This window comes from Ornithodoros turicata, chromosome 4, assembly GCF_037126465.1.
Source record: "Ornithodoros turicata isolate Travis chromosome 4, ASM3712646v1, whole genome shotgun sequence".
Taxonomy (NCBI): Eukaryota; Metazoa; Arthropoda; class Arachnida; order Ixodida; family Argasidae; genus Ornithodoros; species Ornithodoros turicata.
Genome location: NC_088204.1, coordinates 35,044,135 through 35,067,833, shown reverse-complemented (window position 1 = coordinate 35,067,833; position 23,699 = coordinate 35,044,135). Strand labels below are relative to the sequence as shown.

The 23,699-nt window shown below is 44.8% G+C and overlaps 1 long non-coding RNA gene across 1 annotated transcript; it reads left to right on the top strand.

The window, feature by feature from the left end:
* Positions 1–7,744: 7,744 nt before the first annotated feature.
* On the top strand, positions 7,745–22,609 carry LOC135391426 (uncharacterized). The gene is made up of 3 exons (XR_010421943.1): positions 7,745–7,905; positions 8,005–8,101; positions 22,363–22,609. It is a non-coding gene; the product is annotated as an uncharacterized LOC135391426 (long non-coding RNA).
* The last annotated feature ends 1,090 nt before the right edge of the window (positions 22,610–23,699 follow it).

Below are 23,699 nucleotides of genomic sequence, written 5' to 3'. Positions count from 1 at the left end.
ACAATAACTGCTGCTTCTTGTCTGTAGCGGTGCCTCCACCAGAGACTCTTTGGCGTTTCTGAGAGAGGGATAGCAAGCAATGAGGCCACAGACAGGAGACCTGAGATCCGCACAGTGTAAGTTACAAATGTAAAAGTCCGTGTTCGTATAGCTAACGCTCTTATCCTTCTTTAATCATACCCAAGGTACTTTTCTTCATCCTAGTTGTTTACTTCACTTACCGTACATGGTATCCTGAACATTGAATGTTGAACATTCATCTTCAGCAATAGAGAACCTATATTAAATTTAATCATATCTGAGTTGAACCTTTTACTGGGAAATGTGTGGATACATTACACAAATGTTTATTGGACCCTTATTGGACACTATGAGAAGACTTGTTGTACAAGACTATTATTATGTTTTCAAAAATAGAAAATATTGGCTTAATAATGATGGACCTATTGTGGACACCATATATCAAAGTTGGTTACCGGAACGTAAGGAACTTGACATTATATAGTTATATGTTCATTTTACATTTCATTATGTCGAACAGCTACGGTTCTTGTGGGGAAGAAACGTGCCCAAACCTTCTGATGCAAATACAGCAGACGCCTTAATCAATGGTTTTATGGTAGTCATACTTGACTACTAACGCCATGAACATTAGCAGCGCCGTAAACCGCTCGTCAAAATATCACTTCTCTCCTCGAAAGGCACGCGAACTGCACCGAGGTCTACTCTCTCATTGTCATCATGCCGACCCTCCGCACAGAAAAGCGCAGTATTTATTTTGGCGAGAGATTGACAGGAGTTGAGAGATGCTCACTAGCTGGTGCATAACTACGGAGGGTACGATACCCGAGACAGGAGAGAAAGACACAACACACACACACAAAAAAAAAAAAATTAAAAAACACAGCAAACTTTAGTGAACGGCAAATCCTTATATATTAAAAAACCTCCGAAGCGGGGAAAGGGGAATAGCGGAAGACGTCCTTACACAATCACCACGGGTGGCTATCGCAATGGTGATATATCTTCGCGAAGTATATAGCCCTTGCGTTTTACAAAATTTGGTTTTCACAGAAAAGAGGTATAACATCGTTGCCTTTACGGAAATCCAGGTTCACTGGAAATATGGCTTCTTTCAGTTGTTAAGCTGGTTTTCGTGGAGACGGTCATTCAAACACCATCCTGTCTTGCCGACATATATAACACATACCACACTCAAAGGGGATACAATAAACAATGAACTTGTTACAGGACACAAGCAGCTTGCGGTGCTTTACATTACAGCCATGAAAAACTGAGGAAAACGGCGACAGTTTGTTTGAACAGTTTGTTTGTTTGTTTCCAATGAAAAACATTGGAAAAGACAATCTTGATACCAAAATGTTTTGCCACTGCTAGTATATTGTGGGATACCGTGTTATAGAGGGGAATAACCACAAACTTGTTCTCGGTTGCTTCCGTAGAGGTTATGGGTTTAAGAGGGTCTGGCAACATAATTTCCGAAGCAACAACAACTTTTTGATATAGAGGCAGTAACTACAGAGGAAATAATTCGAAACTTGGAAATTCGAAACAATATTGGAGTGTGAACCAGAATGTGGTACGAGAGGTTTGGCTTCGCCTCTTCCATAACACTAACATAAGCCGTTTTGCGACATTAGGGGGAGATTCAAGAATTTTAGCTAACGATGAGAAGGATATTCGACCGAAGAATCTAGTCCACATAAAAATATAGTGAGGGTATTAACCAAGCTCTCAGCCAAAGATTACAATATCATCAACGTATCTACGGACAAGGAAAACGCTATCAGCAAAGCCAGACAAGAAACCGTGCATTGCGTTGTCAATTGTATTCCAATAACTTTCTACTAAAACAGGACCCACCGACGAGCCAATACAGACACCACTGGCTTGATTGAAAGACTTGTTCTGCCAATTGACGACCGTGGATTCCGGGTAAGACAAAGGCTAGTCAAGAAATCATCTGCCGACATGCGAGCGACGTTTTATATAGCAACTAAGTTAGGTCTGTCAACTCAGTTAGGTCAGAGGTACGTTTAAGAAGCAGGGAAATGTTGCTAGAATAGTGCAAGTCGTCGATGTCGAGGGACAGCATGTTAAGAATGGCGCTATGAAACTGAAAAAACAGCTAGGAAGCAAGCGAGCTGGTGAAGATGAGGTTGAGACTGAGAATGAGGTTGAGACTTCGTATTTGTGTCTGTCCTTTCGTGTTCCCTAGTCTCCGGGTTTTACATTATGCTATGAAACTGTTTCATGGAGCCAATCAACTCCTGGGATTTTCTGAGAGCAAGCGACCCAGGAAGTGCCTAACCCTTAAATTATCGTGCAAATGAAGAGGACGGTCCCCAGAAGCAGAACAGTCTCTGTTCGAAATATCGGCTACTCTGGTCCTGAGGCACTCCCTTCATACTTCCTTACCGGTTCGCTGGATTTCTACCCGCCTAGCGTTTTCAGAGCACGTTGAAGATATCCAGAGAAGAGATCTACAATGCCTAACAGCTACACCGAAGGGGCATTTTAAGTTTATGATCTTCGAAAAGGAACTTTACAGCAAGCAAGTCGAGTCTGCATTTGTCCAGCTCCCAAGCTTGGAAAGCTCACGTAGCCTAGGGACTTACGCTATCAACGAGCGATGAACTTGATGATGCGTCATCTCGATCGGACGAACTACCTCAAACACTTCCTGCAGTCTGTCTGCACCTCTAACGTAATCCACAGTGAGGCGGTCAGGGTATGTAGCCTACTTAACTCGTAGAACTTCCATCCACGACGACGAACATTGGGTATCCACAACTGTTTTTGGCGGTTGGGCTTCGGAAACTCGAAACACCTACGCCCGTTGTGTTTTTTTTCTAGTGTTTTCTAACAACGAACGAAGCCACACTTATGTTCAACCATTGCTCAACGACGCCGTCATAACTGCGGAACCAGTCACTGCTAAGAAAAAGCAACGATACAGTAAGCACTGAACATGGGAACGACCATACCCACAACGCACAGCGAAAACTCGACGTAAACGCAACGGAGCAGACGCAGCAAAGACCGGAAGAGAACACTCGTGACGACAGGAGTGCTCAAGGTGCTGCTCCCAGTTTGTGTGTGTGTGGGGGGGGAGGGGGGGACAAAACGTACAACTTTAAAGTCGCCTTAAACACCTTTGGAGCCGGATTCAAACGAAATATTTTACACGCTGGATCAGAAGCACACGTGGAATCATCACCTGATAAAGGCCATGTACCTCACATTTGGGTTCCAGATAATCGCCATAAATGTTGCCTGTCTCGGATGATTCCCGTTGTTTACGTTGGCGGTTTCATGCTGACCACTCCCACCTCTTATCAAGAAGAAGAAGAGTCAGTATGGTCAGTTCCCACTCCTGGAATAGCTTGGCAATCCAATTCCATTCCGTTAATTCCCTCAATAAAAGGAGGATGGATTGCGGAAATAAATGGCGTGAAAAAGAGTGAGACGTCTCCGTTTTCACTACGTCGGAAACGGAGACGCCTCACTCTTTTTCAAGCCATTTATTTCCACAGTCCAATACTAAAAGAACATTTGCTCACTGCACCCTGGTTTATCGCTTATCGTATTGATCATCAACATAAGGTGGGAATACTGCTCTGCAAGACTGATTTATTATCGAACTCTTTTGTACCTCGAACAAGTTTGGACTGGAACCACCTCACGTCTTCAGCGATATGTATTAATCCTGCCAATTTTCAATTGTGTATTGCTAATCTCATGTAACCACTCCCCTCTGTAGTGCTTAGCCCTGAGGGTATAAATAAATAAATAAATAAATAAATAAAAAGAAAAGGACCGGTAACCATACCTGCAAGTCTGGCAGTGCTAGATGAGATTGACATTACCAAGCACGGAAAAAGCACAAAGGCAAGGTTATTTGCACACTCTTGACCGTGTGCAGGTGCGGTGCAAAGGGTGCGAGGTCAGAAACCAGCACGTTGAAACCAAAACTGCCACTGGGGCACCCAGACCATTCCATTCCCATTCCTAGGAGAGTTTCCGCCGTTCCATTCCAATTCCATTCCGGGCTCTGCTAAATCTGGAATGATTCCGGAATCATTCCAACTCCGGAGTGGCAACTCCGCAACCCTGCTCCACGTAGATGAAAGCAGTCATAGTGACAGTGTTACTCGAAAAAAAAAAGTAACCTAGTTTAGTTATGCTGCAGAAATGGTAACTAAGTTACAGTTACTCTTTTTGAAAAGTAGCTAGTTTTAGCCAGAGTTACCACATTAAAATAACTTAGTTACATTACAGTTTCATTTTTAGAAAAGCCAAATAAATTTACAAAAAGATGATTTAGCGCATGCACTCTCCTGGTTGTACTGTGATATAGCTAGAGTTTCAGGTATTGGGAGTTTAGGATGTAGTTCCGTATCGGGACCACTGGCTTTTTTTAAAGAAGAAAGAATAAAACAAACGCGTTTACGTGAAAGAGGAGCTAATTAGTAACGAAATGAAACAGGAATTACCCTCGTATATTGCGTGAAACGTATAAAAATTAAATTTTATCGCCCGTTTCTTGAACGCGATCCGCCATCTTTACTGAGGCACTACTGATCTAACCCGAGGCACAGTCTCGACGCCTGCACCGCCTAGTGTGTGCCTGGGGACAGACCGCCCCCCCCCCCCAATCTGTAGAACCTAACCTAGACTAACCTCACTAATCTGAGGTGATTTGGCCCAATTCAACGACGCTACCGCTTGCAAGAGCCCGTTTCGCAAGGTTTCGAGTCCGTTAGGCTTAGCATTCCCGTGTTTCTCCTGCGCTAAAAGTGAATCATATGGGGTTGTTGAAATGCATGTAAAACAACTTATAGTCCACAGAAGTTTATAATTCTTACTTTTTTAGATTCAGCATGTGACCTTCTTCCACTACTACGCAATATTTATCTTCCTAACGCTTTCACTAATTTGTAAAAGGACTGGTCCCGATACGGAAGTACACCCGGGGTTTATTTTGTGGCATATTGGGAGTGTGCTTCTCAGATTTTATTATGTTGCGAAGACTCGGACTTTTCGTCTGTCATTTATCGTATCTACGTTAACAGCAGACATTCGGAGAAAATCTACAGCTGTGAAACGACATATTCGCAGAAACAACTTTATTTAAATAATTATGAGTGGGGTATTCACAGAAAGAATGAGACGCTGCCTCCTCAAAACGCTCACTGTCATGCCGCGGAACTTCTAAACAACGATATCTATCCCACAATCACCCGGCGACGTGAACACCTCGGAATCCGGGTTGCGTTCCACTCCTGTAGTGGAAAACCTCACCACTTCATCGTCAGAATACAATAGAAAAAAGAGAAAGGGAATAACAGGTGCACAGCGAGCGTGTTCAGGCGTCCAAGTGCCGTTTAATAGCTGCTCCAGGAGAACGAAACTCGGAGCGCAGGACAAGGAGTGAGCGAGCAGCTACTTAACGAGCCTATTGTTGCAACATGAAGCTGCCCTTTCATGCAGACAGTTTGTATGGAATCTGTGTTTCCTTGTCTAGTTAGAGAGGAAAGCACGATTCACGGACAAAGGAAAAAGCTGGCGCTTTCCAAGCAGACCTTCGAAATGACTGAGATATCCCCAAGTGCCCTCATGTCGAATAGTGTCGTTAAATAAGGTACACCATTCAGTGACTCCAATGGTGAATTACCTCTCGGCAAGGATGGAATTCACCGTATTACACGGATGCTTAGCGCGGATAATCCGCGAAAGACAGCTCTACAGTGGACTTGATTTAACAGAGCCACCTTTCCTTCACCCGATAACTCTCATTCGCGAAAGCGGAGTTTTGCAGATAAATCGGAATTGCTTCAAAGTTTACCGGCGTATGTGTGTCTGTACTTTTTGTTTTGATTTTTTAAATTCGAAAAACCGGAACCCTAGTTATAAGTAGAGTATTTCCTATGGACCACTGTATGGTCATGGGAATTAGTCTAGGCCACCCTGGCTGTGTATGAGATTACAAAATATGTAGAATTCGTGTTTTTGGGAAATGCAGGACATTTGAAGCCACGACAAAATGACGCACGCAGTGAAAATATTGCCGTACCAGTGTAACCTAGTTACAGTAACAAGTTACTTACTAAACAAGACTTGATGAAACCCTCCAGAAAGATGTCCTGCAGTGGCTACGATAGCAGCCCGCTCGTTTCAGCACAAAGGGCATCAAATAATCTAGAGCAGTTGCTCCTAACCGGGGTGGAATGTCATGGCTACCAGGTGGAGAATTAGACCTGCTTAGACTTCTGATCCGCCTTCGAGTGCATATAACGGCTAGTAGTTTGTACCCAAGGAGTGCGGACGACGACATGATCCACGCACACTTCGGTACCCGCAGCGCACGTTGCACCAGAGGTCGCTGGCATGGCCCGCACCCAGAACCCACTGTTGCAGTCTCTTCGAAGCCTTGCACGCAGCGAGATCGCATACTAGAATGACTGCAATGGTCATGACCCCCAGCCCTAGACCGTTGCACCCTCGCGCCCGAGGTGGTAAGAGGGTATGACGCCAGCACTGGCACTGGTATGTCTTAATATGTCATCGTATAGGACGTGCTTGTTGTGAATGCTTGTCAAGCTCGGATGCTGGGTGAACAGTGACAGCAAGGCGGAAAGTTTTACGCACCTGATGTGACATACGTATGGCAGCGCAATCATGTGATCAAGAAGTTCCCGAGGCAGGGCTGTAAAGAAGAAAAAGTACGAAAGCAGAAGTAGAGCGCATGATGCAGGTTGTCCGCTGTCAATCTTGGGAGCACTTCTCTGGTGGTGGCTAGAATGCCAGTGTCTGTCAAAATTACTAGTGCAAATCAAACTCCTCCTTGTGGAGGCATTCGAATACAAGCTGCCAGTAGTGAATGGCTCGCTTTTAGCTGGATTAAGGAATGTAAATGTGGTCAACCGCTTCGGGTGTCTATACATCGCTCCCGGCGTAGTCGACAGCGGTGGGGGGAGGGGGGGGCATTCCGACATGTGCCAAAATGTGTCCGGGAAGGGTTGGGAACCATCGCTCTAGAGCCGATTCCTCTTCATTGCCCTACACTCCCGCCTTCATTCCACACTTCACTGCCTTCCCGAACTACACTCTCCTGGTCTCTCCATCAGCTGTACACACCCCCTCTCCTTTTGTAAAAATTTCGAGGCCCATGGCTGAAGGCATCCCACCAACGCTCTCTCCTGAAATCTCTTCAGACCCTTTTGGGCGCGGTAGGGCTTCGGTCCGCTGTGGGGCGACTAATTATTCCATTTCCCACATCACCACCAGCAATGGGATAGGGTATCGCGATCCCTGGCGGTGAAACTCTCCAATCTTCATCAGCAATTAAAGTTCTTATTGTTGAGTTACTGCAACGATGGCAAGGGTGTTTAGAGGTGCACACGGTGAATATACTTTGAAAACGGACGCAGTTTTGTACTTCCAGAATTTCCCTTTGTATTTAATGCAATAAAAACATCGGTGAACATTGAAGGACTATTCTATAGTAACCAGAGGTGTCGACCGTTCAACGCTCTTTATAAATGAGCCTAACAATGTTCTAGATTTCGAGGGCATATTAATACACTAGCAACTTTATCAACAGATTTCGTAAAACGACGTCATTGGAACACTGTCGCTAAGAAAGTTGCATACGCTGCGTGACACCGTATCTGCTGGTCTGTGAAGTGCGGCGTGTTATCGGTTGCCGAATATTTCCGGTACGGCTTACTTCCGACACAACGTTCCTGCTCGTGTGGCTGCAACAGAAGCGTGAAAGATCAGCTGTCGAAACTCCTTCGGAACGAAGAGCAGTTTCATGTGACATAACATTCTTTTGGGGTCACGATACCAAACAGTACGCACGTTTCCATTTATTCTAAGGTAATGTATAGCGAACGCAAGTTGTGTGCAGTTGTGAGGTGTTACTTTGGACATTTCCTGGATAGTTTTCTTCTATTTTGGATTCTATGTGTTTTCCAGGAGTGACGGTATTGCATCAGCAGATGTGCAATGAAAGGGAAACGTTCAACAATCCTGAGGTTGTACTGTGGGGTAGTGCTTTTTGGAGTTATGCTCGGTAAGTCCTTTTGGTTTAAAACAGCGGGCTCCCGACTAAGGAGAACGAAGGTTCGTGCTTTAATAAACGATGTTGAAGCTGTTGATGTTCATATCTCTTCAATATGCAATGCATGAATATGTCCTAAATGCGCGCAAACGTCCCAGGAAACTCTGCCGAAATGTGCATGTCGAGTAGCTACAATGAATGTGTCGTTTAGTGAACGAATTTCAAGCGTTTCTTGTTTGTTTTCTTTTTTGCGTTGTCAACGAAGACATGCAATGTTAGCCAAATTAACCCACTTTGCTTCGAGATATTCCATGTCATGAAATCCCGGAATCTGGGCTGTTTTTCACATACCGAAATTAATCCCCGCGCCAACAGTAGGTTCTGCAGTATTCCCCAGTCCCGAAATCCCTGTAGAGTCTGTTCTATAAAAAATAATATCTAAATTTCGGGGGTGGAGCAAGGTAAATGTAAAATCGTAGCGAAAGCTAGCCGGAATATCAAAACACACCTATCGGACTATCACACGACTATCATCATGAGGCACGAGCGATCCCTCTCGATTGCCGTGCCTGAATACCAATAGAAAAAATTTACGCTGAACTTTTCTTTGGCAGTAAATATTGTTACAGAGTGCAACCCGTACAATATCGTGAGCATCAACTAAAGAAATGTGTCACGTCCTCGTCATTTTCATTCATGCAACAGCATAATCAGAGTGAATCAGCTGAGCTAGGAACCATCGCACAAAGGAGGAAAGAAAACACATTACATCAGAAGTTACAGCACGTTAGCAGGTCGTTTGTTAGAGGAGAGTGCAGTTTTTTTTAGAAAATGAGGGCGCAGTTTCGACACAGCATCTCCCTGTGCCAGCTCCATATGTTGGCCTGTGACTTGTACGGTTGCTTTCTCATCGACGCCACCACACTCGCAGGCAAGACCGCTGCGGCATAGCAACAACCTTTTGTGTTTGACGCAGTGTTGTGCGTAGCGGCGCTACTTGTAGCGCCGCTTCTGTAATCGCTACTTTTTTCAGCAGCGGAGTTGTAATTCCGCTACATTAGTTATTTGTAGCGGGAAAGTAATTTCCGCTACAATTTTGAGTAGCCGAACCGCCTCCGCTACCACTACTTTTGAGGGAGAAAATAAAATAAATTAGACGCTAGACTCTAGCGTCTAAAGGTGATTTTAGTACATGCTCCCTATCGTATTCGACTGCGAAACCGGTAACGATACATGGTATTCACTTTCGGTTCGACCGATTCATGTCAAACCAGAGCCTTCAAATCGCTGCTGTCTTAATTCTGAGGTTCAAGCTCTCATGGCTCACGGATGAGAACCAACGAAAGGAAGTAACCAGCTTCACCGTAAACGAAGTGTTAAGGTGTTCGGTCGCCTCAAGTGAGCGCGCCGAGGAATCCACGAGCGAGCTCCATGTAGATGATTTCTTTCCTTTTGGGGAGTCAACTTCTACAGCAGATCCAACTGGTCGTGAGCTTACTCAGTACCTCTATGTGCCAGATAACTTTAATTTGACGTCGCTAAAGCAGTGTTATCCAAGAGTGCACGGGGCGTTCCTTAGGCTGAATACCGCCGTTCCGTCAAGTGCGTCTGCCGAACGACTTTTCAGTATTTGCGCCGATACGCACCAAGAAACGTGTTACAGTGACGGGAACTTTGAGCGGCAACTGCCCTTGAAGTTGAATGCAAGTGTGTATAGACTTTTTCAGAAAGTACTGATCGCAAGAAATAAAGTATCACCAAGAGCACACATCTTTGAATGTATCGAATCACATATTCATAGGCCTTCGGCGAGAAGGTAGCGGAAGGGTAATTGCGCTACATTTTTTTTGGTAGCGGTAGCGGTATCGCGCTACGTTCGTAAATTTGTAGTGCCGCTAGTAATAATAATATTAATAACTGGGGGTGTACGTCGCGAGACAACTGAGATCATGAGCGACGCCACAGCTGTCGGACTGTGGATTGCTTTAGCCCACCTGAGGGTTCTTTAACGTGCGATGAAAGCTCATCACACGGCACCCCATATTTAACGTCCCTAGCGCCGCTAGTATCGCGCTACATTTAATAGGGTAGCGATAATAGGGTATCGAATCACATATTCATAGTCCTTCGGCGAGAAGGTAGCGGAAGGGTAATTGCGCTACATTTTTTTGGTAGCGGTAGCGGTATCGCGCTACGTTCGTAAATTTGTAGCGCCGCTAGTAATAATAATAATAATAATAATAATAATAATAATAATAATTGGGGGTTTACGTCGCGAGACAACTGAGATCATGAGCGACGCCACAGCGGTCGGACTGTGGATTGCTTTTGCCCACCTGAGGGTTCTTTAACGTGCGATGAAAGCTCATCACACGGCACCCCGTATTTAACGTCCCTAGCACCGCTAGTATCGCGCTACTTTTAATAGGGTAGCTGTGTTTCGCTACCTAAATTGAGTAGCGGGCACAACACTGGTTTCACGCACAGTGTACACCGTCCTGTTTCGATTCGGCAGTATTCCAAATTTATTCCGTAATCCCACGATTACTTGTAATGTTTTTCATTTGTAGAAACGCTTCCTCTCTCGCCGTTATCAGGTATCATAATACATGTCGAGGCCGCTGCTTGCTTTTGTCTTTTCTACTCTGTCAGTAGAAAAGTTTTCTGTGGTCACTTCGAATGAAGTCTTCCATAATATATAGTTTTTTTTTTCTTTAGAATTTCGAGAATCATGTTATCTGACTACGCGCACCTCCACGCGTTCCAACTGGTCAATATTCGCGGAACAAGGACACTGTAATTTTTATTGTACTGTAGATTTTATTTTGTCATTGTTACCTCGAAGTTCAGCGATGTTCTTCCATTGCTTGCTATTAAGTACTGGCATTCAACGAGGCAGTAGTACACATACAGGATACCTGGGCTACACCATGTAGTGGGTTTCCGGAACTCACTTCCTTCAGTTCTTACATGGAGTCTAATTTTGAAAGTAGCCAGCGATAAGCAGCAGCAATGATGTGAATCTGAACAGCAGGCGTACTATCGCCCAAGATCTCAAAGTACACCAGTTAAGGAGTACAGAACAGGGGTAAGAGAGAGTCAAGAAAACGGCGCGAGGCTTATCGAGAAGAGGTAACAAGTGGAGATGCTGAATCTGCTACAGCGTTATTCTTTGAAGTAATTGATATCGCATCAAGTACATCAAGTACATTGCGGTGTAGGACATTCCTAATCGAATTTGATGAGGCAGTGGTCAATAAAGCACGGTAATTGTGGTAGGACACTGTGTGATCCTATTATTAGCTAGCCAGCGCCCGAAGAGACGAAGGTGCTCCTGGACATCACTCAACCGTCGAAAACTTAGCTGTTTAGCCGCCTATCACTTCCCTACTCATGATCCCGGCCCGATAAGATGTGAAAGAATACGGAGCACAAATCCTGACGCCAAGTCAGGTCCGAGTAACTTTGCACTGTGCACGAATCCGGCCACTGCTCTAACTTGTGAACCACAGAATCGGTTTCCGAAAACTTTGTTGAAATGGCGTGAGAAAATGTAAGCGAGGACGATTCGTTTCAGCTGCTTTTTGATATTGAAACTGTGCTCTCTCCCCGGTCATCGTGTAACACCACGTAATGACCCCTCGCTAGCCTTCGAGACGCAATCCTGCCATCCTGTGCGTGAACGCCGTCCTTATATGATAGGCGATCTCGAACGCGTGGAAACAAGAGGGGATGGATTGCAAGGGATAACAAGTTTACTCTGTCTAACCAAACATGACCGCATTTTACAATCATTGATTTATCGTGACCCCTCCATCCCCTAAAGCACTAAAATGTTTCGCGACAGGTTGTGCGTTCGATTGCAGCCGAGGACGCTATCGACTTAGGCAATTATAGCCTTTCGCTGTTGATGTGCACTAAGTATATAAATCAACTTCGTGGCAGGGTACAATCTGCTTCAACACACGCCGTCGTTTCAAGGGACGTTAAATACGGTGTGCCATTTGCAGAGCTTTGTGGCGCAAGTTAAAAAAGCCTCAGGTGGGCAAAATGAATCCACAGACCGGCTATAGTCGCGTCGCTCATGATCGTAGTTGTAGCACGACGTAAACCAACAAATTATCAATTACAAGATATATAGAGAGAGGCAACCTCATGCAGCGAGCTACGACCATATATTGCGGAAGCTCGTGATGCCCTGATAAGCCATCCATCGACACTCTTCGGTTTCTTAACCAGGGCTGTGCGGTGATTTCACCGTACCAAAAAGCTATCTGTTGCGCAAATCGTACTCATATACGAAATCGTCATCCACCCGGGTGTGTTTTCGTATCCTCCGCAGTTAATATACTTTTTGAGTAAAACGAGCGAGGTTCACATATCGGAGCTGTTGAGCAACTTAACACGCAAAGTATCTCCTGTTGCCGGTCCCGCGAATAAAATAAAAAAAAATAAAAAGGAAAGAAGAGAGAGCTTTCGTCTTGGCCAAGACCAGCCATGTTGTCGACGTGAGTTCTAGCAGGAACCAGATGTGCACCAACGATGTCATGTTTTTGCAACGGACCCGTTATTTCATTTCCCATTAATTAATTTCTGTGTCGCCATCACGATACCCTTATGTTTGTAGTCAACACCCGTGAGAACTATATGTATTCCGAATCGCTGCGAGTCATTAAACCTGGTGTGATTAATTTTTATCTGGTATTTTTGCCCTGGGTGATTAGTTCCCTTTCGATCAAGTCTGGTTATTCTGGTGAGTCAGCGGCTTTGGGATATTTGTTACAGCTGTTCGGAATACAACGCAAACGTAGTGCGCGAATCTGAAGGCGTCCTCGGTATATTACGCAGTGCTTATTACTCATACCGCTGACTTATACAGCGTATTTCAGTTAAATCCCCGGGCTAAATAATTAGCGAACGGGTGCACCAACCGAGTAACTTTCTGTTTTACAAGTATGTGTCTGATACCACTACAAGCTGCGTACCGTGTGATGGGTGGGGGCGCTCAATATTTAAATAGAAATGCAAATGGATTTCGTGAAAAAAAATTTGTATTGAAATAATGAGCGCTTCTCGCTCATTCACACGGTGCTTGGCCTGTAGGTGGTATCAGACAGATGCTTGTAAAAAGGAAAGTTATTTGAGTGGTGCACCCGTTCGCGAATAATTTACCTGGGGTTGTAACTGACACATCATGTATATCTTACGTTCATTACCTTTAAACTCAACTTTCTTGCTTTAATTACCTCTAATTTGGTTTCATTACTCCTACATCTTACTCTTAATTACTTTCAAATACTTCAATAACTTTATATCATTTACCTTCATTTACCCTCTTATCTGCCTTTCACCTCACCACTTACACCTGGGTGATTTTAGGCAGAATCAGGCAGGGTAGGCCGGTCGACCTCTCAGATTTTTTCGTTTCAATATATATGAAAGTCTAGTGCTTACGACGTACATTGGCGGAGGAATTAGCTGAAAATATCTTACAGCTGTTTTTTTACGATGTTCAAGACACCATTTCCAGTACTGCGCTTCCTCGCAATTTTAAGGACTCGTATCTTCGTAGCCATTAACGCCATGCAGTTAATTTTGTCCATGCTTGGTGCCCATGTGCTGCTGTACTGCTTGCTCTATCTTCATGCTTCTAGGTTTTGCGGGTGTCCAGATAAAAAACCGCAAAGTCACCTCATTTGCACACACAAAAAAGAAGAAATGCACTTTTTCTGCGTGTATCTGCACTTCTGCTAATATCAGAGGGTTAACGTGGGTGACATCGTTCTGTTCGTCGTTAAACGCTCTTTCTATGCATATAAAAGAGATTGTGGAAATGATCGGACGTACTTCTTAACATGCGTTTAGTGAGGGGTGGTAAGCAAAAGCGGGCAACTTCGGTTGGGTATTTTCTATATTCGCCCACCCGTGACGTGGTTTATATTCCGCACACATATTGCTCATAAGATGCTCACAGAGCGTAGTGAAAAAAAAAATCACTTTAGAAATGTATGAAGTTCATTTTCCGTCCTTCCGCGCACACCTGCCGCGTACGGTTCGTGACGGGCTCAGCGAAGGCGGACAGCCGAAGTTCAAGTCAAGGTCTGGTTGATAAGGTTTATTGAGAAACAAAGTTCAAATATAGTTCAAAGTTCAGATATAATATATCTACACAGACAGGAGTTCATAAGTCGGCATGGGAACACTTCGAGCGCGTTCCTGGAATACACTCCTTACATCTGTGGGGAAAGCAGGATGAACAGGTAATGACGTTTGTGAAGTGTACAGGGCAAAAACGTACGTTCTTTCAATTGCCAAGGCCAATGTCCATGCCATGGACATTGGCCTTGGCAATTGAAAGAACGTACGTTTGGAATTTGCTTGACGAAGCCTGACGAAGTTGAACTGCCGGGGGCAAGGACTGCTACGCGGGGCTGGAGCTCAGAGGCTGAATGATTAAAATTGGGATCAGATGTACAGCTATGCATGTGAAAGCTGCAACGTAAACATAAAGACAAAAGCTGGTGCTGAATGCGAGAAATAAGAAATATTACGGCACGGTTGTGAGCTCACTCACTCACTCACGCACGTACAACGTCTTGGCCCCCCCGCTCGTACTTGGTTTGCACTCCATTGTATACCTAATTAAAGCTCAGCTACGCCGATTTTCCAGTGTCACAGAATGGAACGATACTCATACGACGTGTACCTCAGGGTACACTGATTATCTGTGCAAAGTAGCTATCTAAAACTCTTCGTGTTTTTTTTTTTTTTTCTTTTTTCTCTCTCTCTTTTTTTTTTTTTTTGTAGAAATGTGAATTTTTAGTTTCGCAACCATTGCGACTTGCGACCCGCAAACCCTGTGTCGACGTCACACTCGAGGTCAGACGTTTCGGCTTGGCATGACATTTGGCTTGGTTTCTTCCGCCGAGCCGGCCAGAATGTCTGCTGCACTGCTGCGTAGATTGAGACGGAACTAGTGATATGACAGTGATGCGGCATTAGTGAGCAGTTATACTTCTGTGACTTGACTGAACCCAGGAGGAGCGTGAGTATTGCTTCATCCGGCTGCAAAACATTTTGCTTGGCCTGTCCAGGAGGCTTCCCGGTGCGTTTGGTGCTCCGTGCTGCGTACCGAAAATGCGTGAGCGCTTCGTGCTTGGCTGCAAGAACAATTGAGCGTGCAGATCCAATGTTCCGCCTTCGGAAGCAACGATTTGCTTCGGTCATTTCGCTCCTCAGTGTGAAGCAAAAGCGCAACTCGAAGAGCAATTTGGAGTTTTCACACGAAGCCGACGACATCTCAACCGGGATGATGTGACGACGATATGTGCAGCAAAAGACAGCGGATGGAGGTAAGCCACGTAATGTACCTTTGATAAATCATAAGTCATGCGGTGTGAATGCCATCATATTGAAAAGAAATGTGTCAGACGTTCGACCGAGCTGGTTTGTTTTGTTTTCAGTGCGGAATTGGAACGTACCTCGTTTCTTACATGACTGCGCAGGCATCCTGGCACTGCTGGGAAATATGCACTCCACGTCCCAACTTTCACCTTTCAGTGACATCTGCAGCTGGCACTGAAACATTTAGTTTTCTAATGAATAAGGTGGGTGTTCCACTTCTTTTATTTGTATTTGTGTTCATCAAATGAGGTGTCCTTACACTGTTAGAAAAAAAGGAGCCTCAATGGAGTGAAAAAGGTGATTTCGTATCATTTACCACTTCAATGACGCGTTTACTCCAACCAAAGGGTACAAAAGTGGTGGAGGCGCCTATTTTACTCCACATATGTTCACGACATAAGGAAGAAGGCGTAAAGCATGCGTTTCCTCCATGAGCAAACAGAAAACGCCTGCAGCTTACACCTTCTGAACTGCGAGAACTCCTGTGGCTATACCTTCTACTTAAGCATTTTGGGTGTTCCATATAGAATACCCATTGGGATCCCACAAGATGCTCACATTTCTCGAGCACGCTTTCGCAGGGCTGAGTGAAACGAAGACCAGAGTAAAAGCAATGGAGTTCCTGAAATTCTACATCCTACATGGTGGACGAGACGATCAACCTAACGAGAAATAACTTCAGTTCCTGGCCCTTAGAAATGTTTTCAATAAAATACTGGCTTTTGTACCTTATGCCTCTTTATTTTGTCCCTTTTATGCATGATTCAGGTAAAATGGGGGTATATAAAAAAGGTGTAAAATAGTGCCACTTGGGGGTACGAAAATTACTGTATAAGGAATATATATGCACCTTTTTAATGTTCTGGATATACTGCCCTTTTAGCCACAGAGTTACAAATTTACTCCATCCCAGAAGGAGTAAAAAATACACCTTCTTGGAGGAGTGAAAATTAGAGTAAAAAAGGAGTTCGCTATGGGACAAGCGGTTTACTCCTTTTGGGGAGTTAATGTACACCTTTTTTTCTAACAGTGTACTCTATTTCTTTCAAAATGTACATTTAAGCAGCAACATGTGTACAGCAGCACATTTTGTGTATTTTGAGAAAGGTATAACTTTAAATCTTGTTGATGCTGTTGTATTTTGGCCACAAAATAAGGTGTTCTTCCATGACCTTCAAGGGTAACTTTCACGCAGTGTAATGTGTGCAACAGTGTAATGTGTGAGCTATTCTTCTTCCACAAGCTTCAAGCATTACATTCAAGCAGCATCATGTGCGGAGGGGCCTATTCTTTTTCTTAGGTTTAAGTAAAACAAATCTGTCGGATCTGTTTTGGTCATAAATGGGTTTTTCTTCTTGCAGAAGCTTGGATTTTGGTGCATTCAAGTGCAAAATATGTTGTGTGCTATTGTTGGTAAGATGTGCAGCAGTATATGGATAATGTTAACTATGAAATGATTTGAGCTAACATTTACATTCTTACTTCCAGACAAATTTGTCGTGCCTTGTTCAACCTTGTGGTACCGAAACAATCCACTTGGAGTATTATTTTTCAACTGGCAAAGGTCCACCGGTGGATTGCGGTGATCAAGCATCTAGCAGGCATGGAGCCGGGCGGCAGTGTCACGGCGTCGCTTTTGCACGTCCTCCGGGCTTTGGTTGGCGGGTCACTTGCATACTGCTTGCCGGTATTGAATAGTCTCCCACGTTCCTCAGTTTGTAAGCTTCTGTGCCTCCTGGCGCGAAGTCTCCGAGTGTGCGTGGGAGCCCCTATAGCGGTAGAGACCCATGTGGTCATTGCAGTGGCGTAGGAAGCCCCGCTTGAAGTTCTTGCTCACCATCGGTGGCACCGGCTAGTTATGAAGGTCCGGAGACGCAAGCACTGCAGGGTACATCCATGTGTCTCTGTACTGAAGTCTATTATACGTTGTGATCGGACCTAGAGCTCCCAACACTCCTTTTCCGGAACCTAACATTTTCCGGCAACACTTTTCCGGCACCCGGTATCTCCCTGTCCGTACCTCGGCTCACAAGGAAGATTGGCGACGTTGCTGCATGCGTGACCAAGATTCGCACTCTAGATATGATGAGCTCGTTATGAGACTTCCACAGCAGTATTTACGGACGGATCGAGGGGAAGTTCGTGGTCCGCCTTTGTCATTTCCCTCTGAGTCAATTTCAGATGGCCATCATCGTCAACATGGGCTGAGCTTAATGATATTCTTTTCGCCCTGCGGAAAATTAATGACAGTCCCGTTCGCTCCTGGGTCGTTTTTACAGATTCCAGAGTCCTGCGTTGCAGTGTGTGGCAACTATCAGACCTCGCGTCCCCCTCAGCCTTGTGTTCATTGAAATTTTACAAGGGTATAAGAAAGCAAGCGTACAGAGCCACTCTAGTGTCTTCCAGTGGATTTCGGGTCATGTGGGCATCAGTGGAAACAGTATCAGTGGGCATCAGTATCGTTTTCCTTTTTCGTTTCTTTTCTCTTTGTCCTTTCGTTTCTCTTTGTTCTTTCTTTTCTTTCTCTTTTTCTTTTCGTTTTTTGCTTTTTAATGGAGTCTCACCTTTTCATTGTTTTCCTCGTTTTTTTTAAATTTATTTTTCGTTTTTTTAATGGAATAGCATGCCGACCTTGGTCTAGGCATGCCTTTCCTTTGAGTAAATGTATACCCCCCCCCCCCAAGGAGCGCATCAGTACACCCCTCGGGGGGATAGCTGTTACCTCCTATCAAGCCTCACTGGCCCCAGGACGTGTTCTCAATGGCAACATGACATCACCACCCAGTGCCTGGGTTACTCCGTTGACCCCCTGCTATCCTTTACTCTCCCCCGCCGAATGCCACGTTCCTTTACCATTGCTTCCACTGCATGAGACTTAATGTGACCTTTATACCGGCTTTCAAACACCTCCTCGGTGTCGGCACACCCAGCCTCTGTTCCATGTGTGGATGCGCGGTGGCATGCATCACACCCTCCTGGTCCGCAAACAGTACGATCGTGATTGTACTGTGAAAATAGGTGTTTAGTTTCGGTTTACTTTCTACAGACCAAGGTCAACATCGAAAACAAACATTCTTCAGAGTTTGTGTTGCTTTCATTTTACATCATGTGTTTACTTCTTGTTGACTTATGGCCCTCAACTTTCTGTAGACATTTGGCTACAGAATGCAATTTTTTGTTCACTTTATGTGTACTGTCAACATAACTCTGGTAACACCATCCCGCGTATGATGTGAAGCCTTTTTGTGGACTTCCTGTGACTCTACACTCTTAGAAATGAACTTCACCGCATAGCACGCTCCTGGCCAACCATCATCCCGAATGGTATCGTTATCTGCCGATCTGCTGAAAACGGGAAAGTGTAAAGTGTAAGTAGTGTAAAAAAAAAGGCGTACGCCTACCATTTTGAACAAATCAGAGCACATAGAGATATCATCCGGGTTGATGGTCGGCTAGGATCGTGCTATGCGGTGAAGTTCATCGCGTCGCACAATTGACAGTCAATGATCTGCTGTTCTTCTGGCGACCCACGATGAAACGCTAAACGCTGGACTTCAAAATTCATTGAATTTCGGCGACAGCGACGTCTCTGAAGCACTGGCGAGAAATGTGTCTGAAATAGGGCGTGCTATCGCAAATTAGTAATGTTCAAACGCAAGTGACTAAAACTGAGTAAAATGGTCATAGCAACAACAAAGTTGGGTCACCCAGCTTACTGTTCAACAAAGTAAGACCTGCAAAAATGAGAATGAAATTAGCAGAAGCAACACCGGCCTCGAACTGATACTTGTACACTTACTAGACGGGACGCAAGACTGCAGCCGCTGCTCGAAACGAACAACAAAAACCTACAGCACAACAGTCATGGTGTGAATACAAGTGAAGCTTAACCACACACTTCGATCACACAACTTACCCCTTACGACGCAAAATCACGTCCTCCTTTGTTCACCAACGGACGAGCGAACGCTGAGACAGTTCAAACATGTTGTAACCGCTCCAACGACATTCCGATGATGATAATGGCGATGACTCCTTCGTGACGAGGCGAGGGCGAGGCACGGGGGCGCAGAGTCAAAATGTGGAGCAAACCTGTCGCATGCGCATGATCCTCATGTGGTCGTATAAGTATGAAATATATTGTATACTGAATTGAAGTACAAATAATACGAGGAACCGCCTTCTCAAAGTCAACGAAAATGTATTCAGAGTTTTAATGTGTAGCTAAAAGGTGACAAAGTGCCATTCAAGATACTACATTTGATCATAGGTTCAGACTCAGATACCGCTTTGTTTAGAGTGCTGGTAACACGGATCTGTCACCTCCCAGGAGGGGTGTATACAAAACGTGTTTTTTTTGCAACTCACCCTGGAGTTTCTGATATTACCCATACAGCTTGTATCACAATGAATATACCCACAAATATGCCTCTATACACATATGCACCCCCTCCCCTTTGGGAATGCTCGGTACCCCATCTAGGCCGACCTCTGGGGACATTGCTGGCCGATAATGCAGTAATTAATCATACTAAATCCATCTATAAAATAAAACGGTCGAAATAAGTACTTGTTACATAGGTGCACAGAAAGTTCACGAACTGTGAACAACGACACCTATGTACCTTGTCCACAGAGGGTACACATAGGGTAGTCAAGTGATTGTCAACATGATGTCAACAGCAATTCCTGTTGGCTTAATCAACAACAATCTGCAGAAAGGCAAAATGCATTTTCATAGGGGAGCGCACCCCCCATGGTAACTGCTCTGCAATGCGTCGATCAACGCCAGTTCGACTTGGCCAATATTCTCGGGCCATGGTCGGACCTCTCACATCAGATGCAAGGCCTATGGGTTCGAGTTCAGAGCCGAGTTCCTCTCCAGCACTCGACTAATGGACGAACTCTAACAGGACACATTTCCATCATCACTTTCTCATCACTTCCACAAGCCCAATGAGGCAGTGAATGACCCATCACCCCATTTATGTGTGTGTTCACAACACGCCACACACTGCATCTTTAAGTTGGAGGTACAATGCATAACTTTTTTTCGCATGTGCAGAAGGGCCAGTGTACAAGCGAGCTGGTAGAGTACATACATTAGATTACAGCATGGAACCCGTGACACAGAGACTGTGCAGTATTCTGTTTCGTCCATGTCTGCTGTTTCATGTTGTTATTCTCATGTGGGACAGCATGGGTAAAAACAGATACTATTGTTTTTGATCCCAGGATATCGGTCATAAAGGCTATACAGGTTTAGTACATCATGTAATCTCTGTTGTTCATGTCCGGAGATTCTCACTGCGGAATTTATCCTGCATGTACCATACCATAGTATAGTGCATGCAGGATAAATAAAACAGTTGTTCGTGATATTTTAACCATGGAATTAAACCTGCATGAACCATACTACGGTACGGTGCATGGAGGATAAATACCATGGTTAAACTGTAATGAACAGCTGTTAAACAGCATGATGTAGTCTTGCTGTGCATCATTTATGGCCCGTGTCCTGGGAAAAATACTAGGTCTTCAGTATCACCAGTTTTAGTACGTGAGCATGCTGCTGCATGCTCCATGTGTGCTGTTGTTTCATATTGGTTTTCCTGGGCAAACAAGGTCGGGCTTCCCCATTACCCATTGGATATGCGATGGATTGCATGGATGGATATGGATGAATGCGATATTGGATTGGACCCATTACCCCTTGCCCCATTGGATATGCAGTGGCCTACGCAATTGGATATGCGATGAGGAGGTTAAAATAGAGAGTACCTATGACATGCTATGAGTATGAGACTATTATGATACTAGAACATATGAAGTAAAGAAATACGAGCGATTATACTGCGAGCTGGAAGAAAAGAACAGCTTTACTTTTAAGATGGCGAATATCGCCAAGGGCGATACTGCCAGCAGAATGAAGCGCGAGAGAGTCCCGCTCTCTCATGAAGAGTTACTCTAGAAACACGGCAATGGTCGGAGAAGATAAAGTGGCCGGCTCCATTTTGTACCGCTTCTAATTTGGAGGTCAGATGATCATTGGGAGGGTCCCACATAGACGAAAAATATTCAAGGTTTGGGCGTACTTAAGAAATACAGAGGTGCCGTTTGAGGTCAGAAGGGTCTTTGGAATAATTGTGCTTAATAAAGCTGTGTGTTTGGTTAGCTCTGGTTACGATGGAATTAGTAATATGAATGTCCCAGGTGAGATCGTTCGTAATATGCGCACTCAAATGCTTGTAAGTATTTAGGCTATCCAGTTTAGTACTACCAAGCAAGTAGGAATTAGTGGGACCGGTGTTAAGACCGACCGACATGTAGTTACATTTGTTAGTGTTCAGTGACCTGAGCCAAGGTTGACACCAGGAAGTCAGAGCGTCTAATTCCTTCTGTAAGGCTGAGACATCAGGCGGAGAAGCAATTACACGATGTATTACGCATTCATGTGCAAAAAAGATTTATGCAAAATTTATTTATGCAAAAAAAAAGATTTATGATGTGCAAAACCTACAGTTGGCAATACAAAAAAAAAGATTTATATTTATCCTACAGTTGGCAATACAAAAAAAAGATTTATATGTGTCGGTTATTGAGAGGGGTACACCATTGATATAGATAAATAGACGGGGACCAACGACGAAGCTTCGGGAAACGCCTGATGTGAGAGCTGTGACCGAGGAATGCGTGTTACTGGCACAGACAAACTGAGTTCAATTACGTAGAAAGCTGTGAATTGAAGCTAAGATGTTTGTTTCTATTTTAAAGGAAATAACTTGCGACGATGAATACTTGATCAAACGCAGGGAATCCGTCTCGAACGTGTTGCTTCAACTTGTGTGTTTTCGTTCATTTATTCGCAGACATGGTGGCAGGAAGGTCTGTCCTTGAAAGCACACACAGAGGACGGCGTGTCCCTCTGATATTGCCAACCGGCAGTGACAGCTTCGAATGTCTCAAGTGTCGAAACCTACTGGATATTGTGCCTGCTCGTGAAACAACATTTTCTTCAGCACTTATCCTGTACAGGTGAAGCGGTCTTATATAGCGGCCAGCGGAGGATTCCTTTCGTTAGAAAACCATCGCAATAAAAGCGAAGTATTTTCGGAATTCGCCCGTCTGGTTATTTTACTGACCGGTACACATCAACGATCAATATTGAATACGTCACCAAACTCGTCTTCCTCAGGTCCAGAGCCTCGAGTGTGTCTGTATTCTATGCGATGCCGGGACCTCATAAATATTGCATCTGATGCAGCAAAGTGTACGCGACGTTTCGCAGGTGTTGTGCAGCAGTCAAAAAGGGCGTAAATAAAATTCGGGATACTTCGTGCAGTTTACCTACGGAACCCTTAGTAAAAAGCAGAGCGTCGAACCGAACCGAAAACCGGAATGACCCGTGTAACGTGAAATTTAACCGGGGCGGAAATAAGGGAGACGCAGAACAGAGAAATAATATCTTGGAGCTGGCATGGGAGGCCGCAAGTCCAAACGGGGGGTCTCCGCGGAAGGAGCGGCCGGTCGCCACTTCGGCGCAACTCTAGGGAAGAGCGAGGAAGTCAGGCTGTCCGCGGTCGACTCGCAACTCGGTGTCCAGACAAGGCCACCCAGTCTCACTCCCCAACTGCCCCTTTGTCGAGGGAAGGCTCCTGTTATAGCCCCCTGAGTCGCGGCAAAGTGGGTCAACCGGTGATTGGAATAATCCCGCTTAGTGACGAAACCCCTCAGCGGCGCCTCCCAGCGGACACTCTCGTAATTCTTTTAATTTCGGTTTCGGTTTTCGCCACATTCGTCTCTTCTTCCAAAAGATGTGAGTGTCCCCACTCACAGGCTAATAATATACAAAATCTTGTTGGAGGTGTCGACGAGATGTCCTTCGACGGTCCGCGTCTTGTGGGTCGCTGTCATGAAGGGTCTTGGGAATGGTTTCGTTGAGCGACGTGATTTCTTCTTGTGCGTTAAAGAACTCGTCTTCATCGTCGTCGTAGAAATTGTGGTTTTCATGGACAGCTTCATCCGAGTTCCAAGTTGACACCTGCTCCCTTTATCTCGGTGTTTCCTGCTCGTCTTCGTCGGTCCTGAGGATGTACCGCTTGATGCGGTCTACGTTGACCACGTTGCGTCTCCCTTGCGGTTCTCTAGCTCCCTGTCATTTTCTGCCGCCTGCCGCACAAGACGAAACGGGCCGTGGTATGGGTGG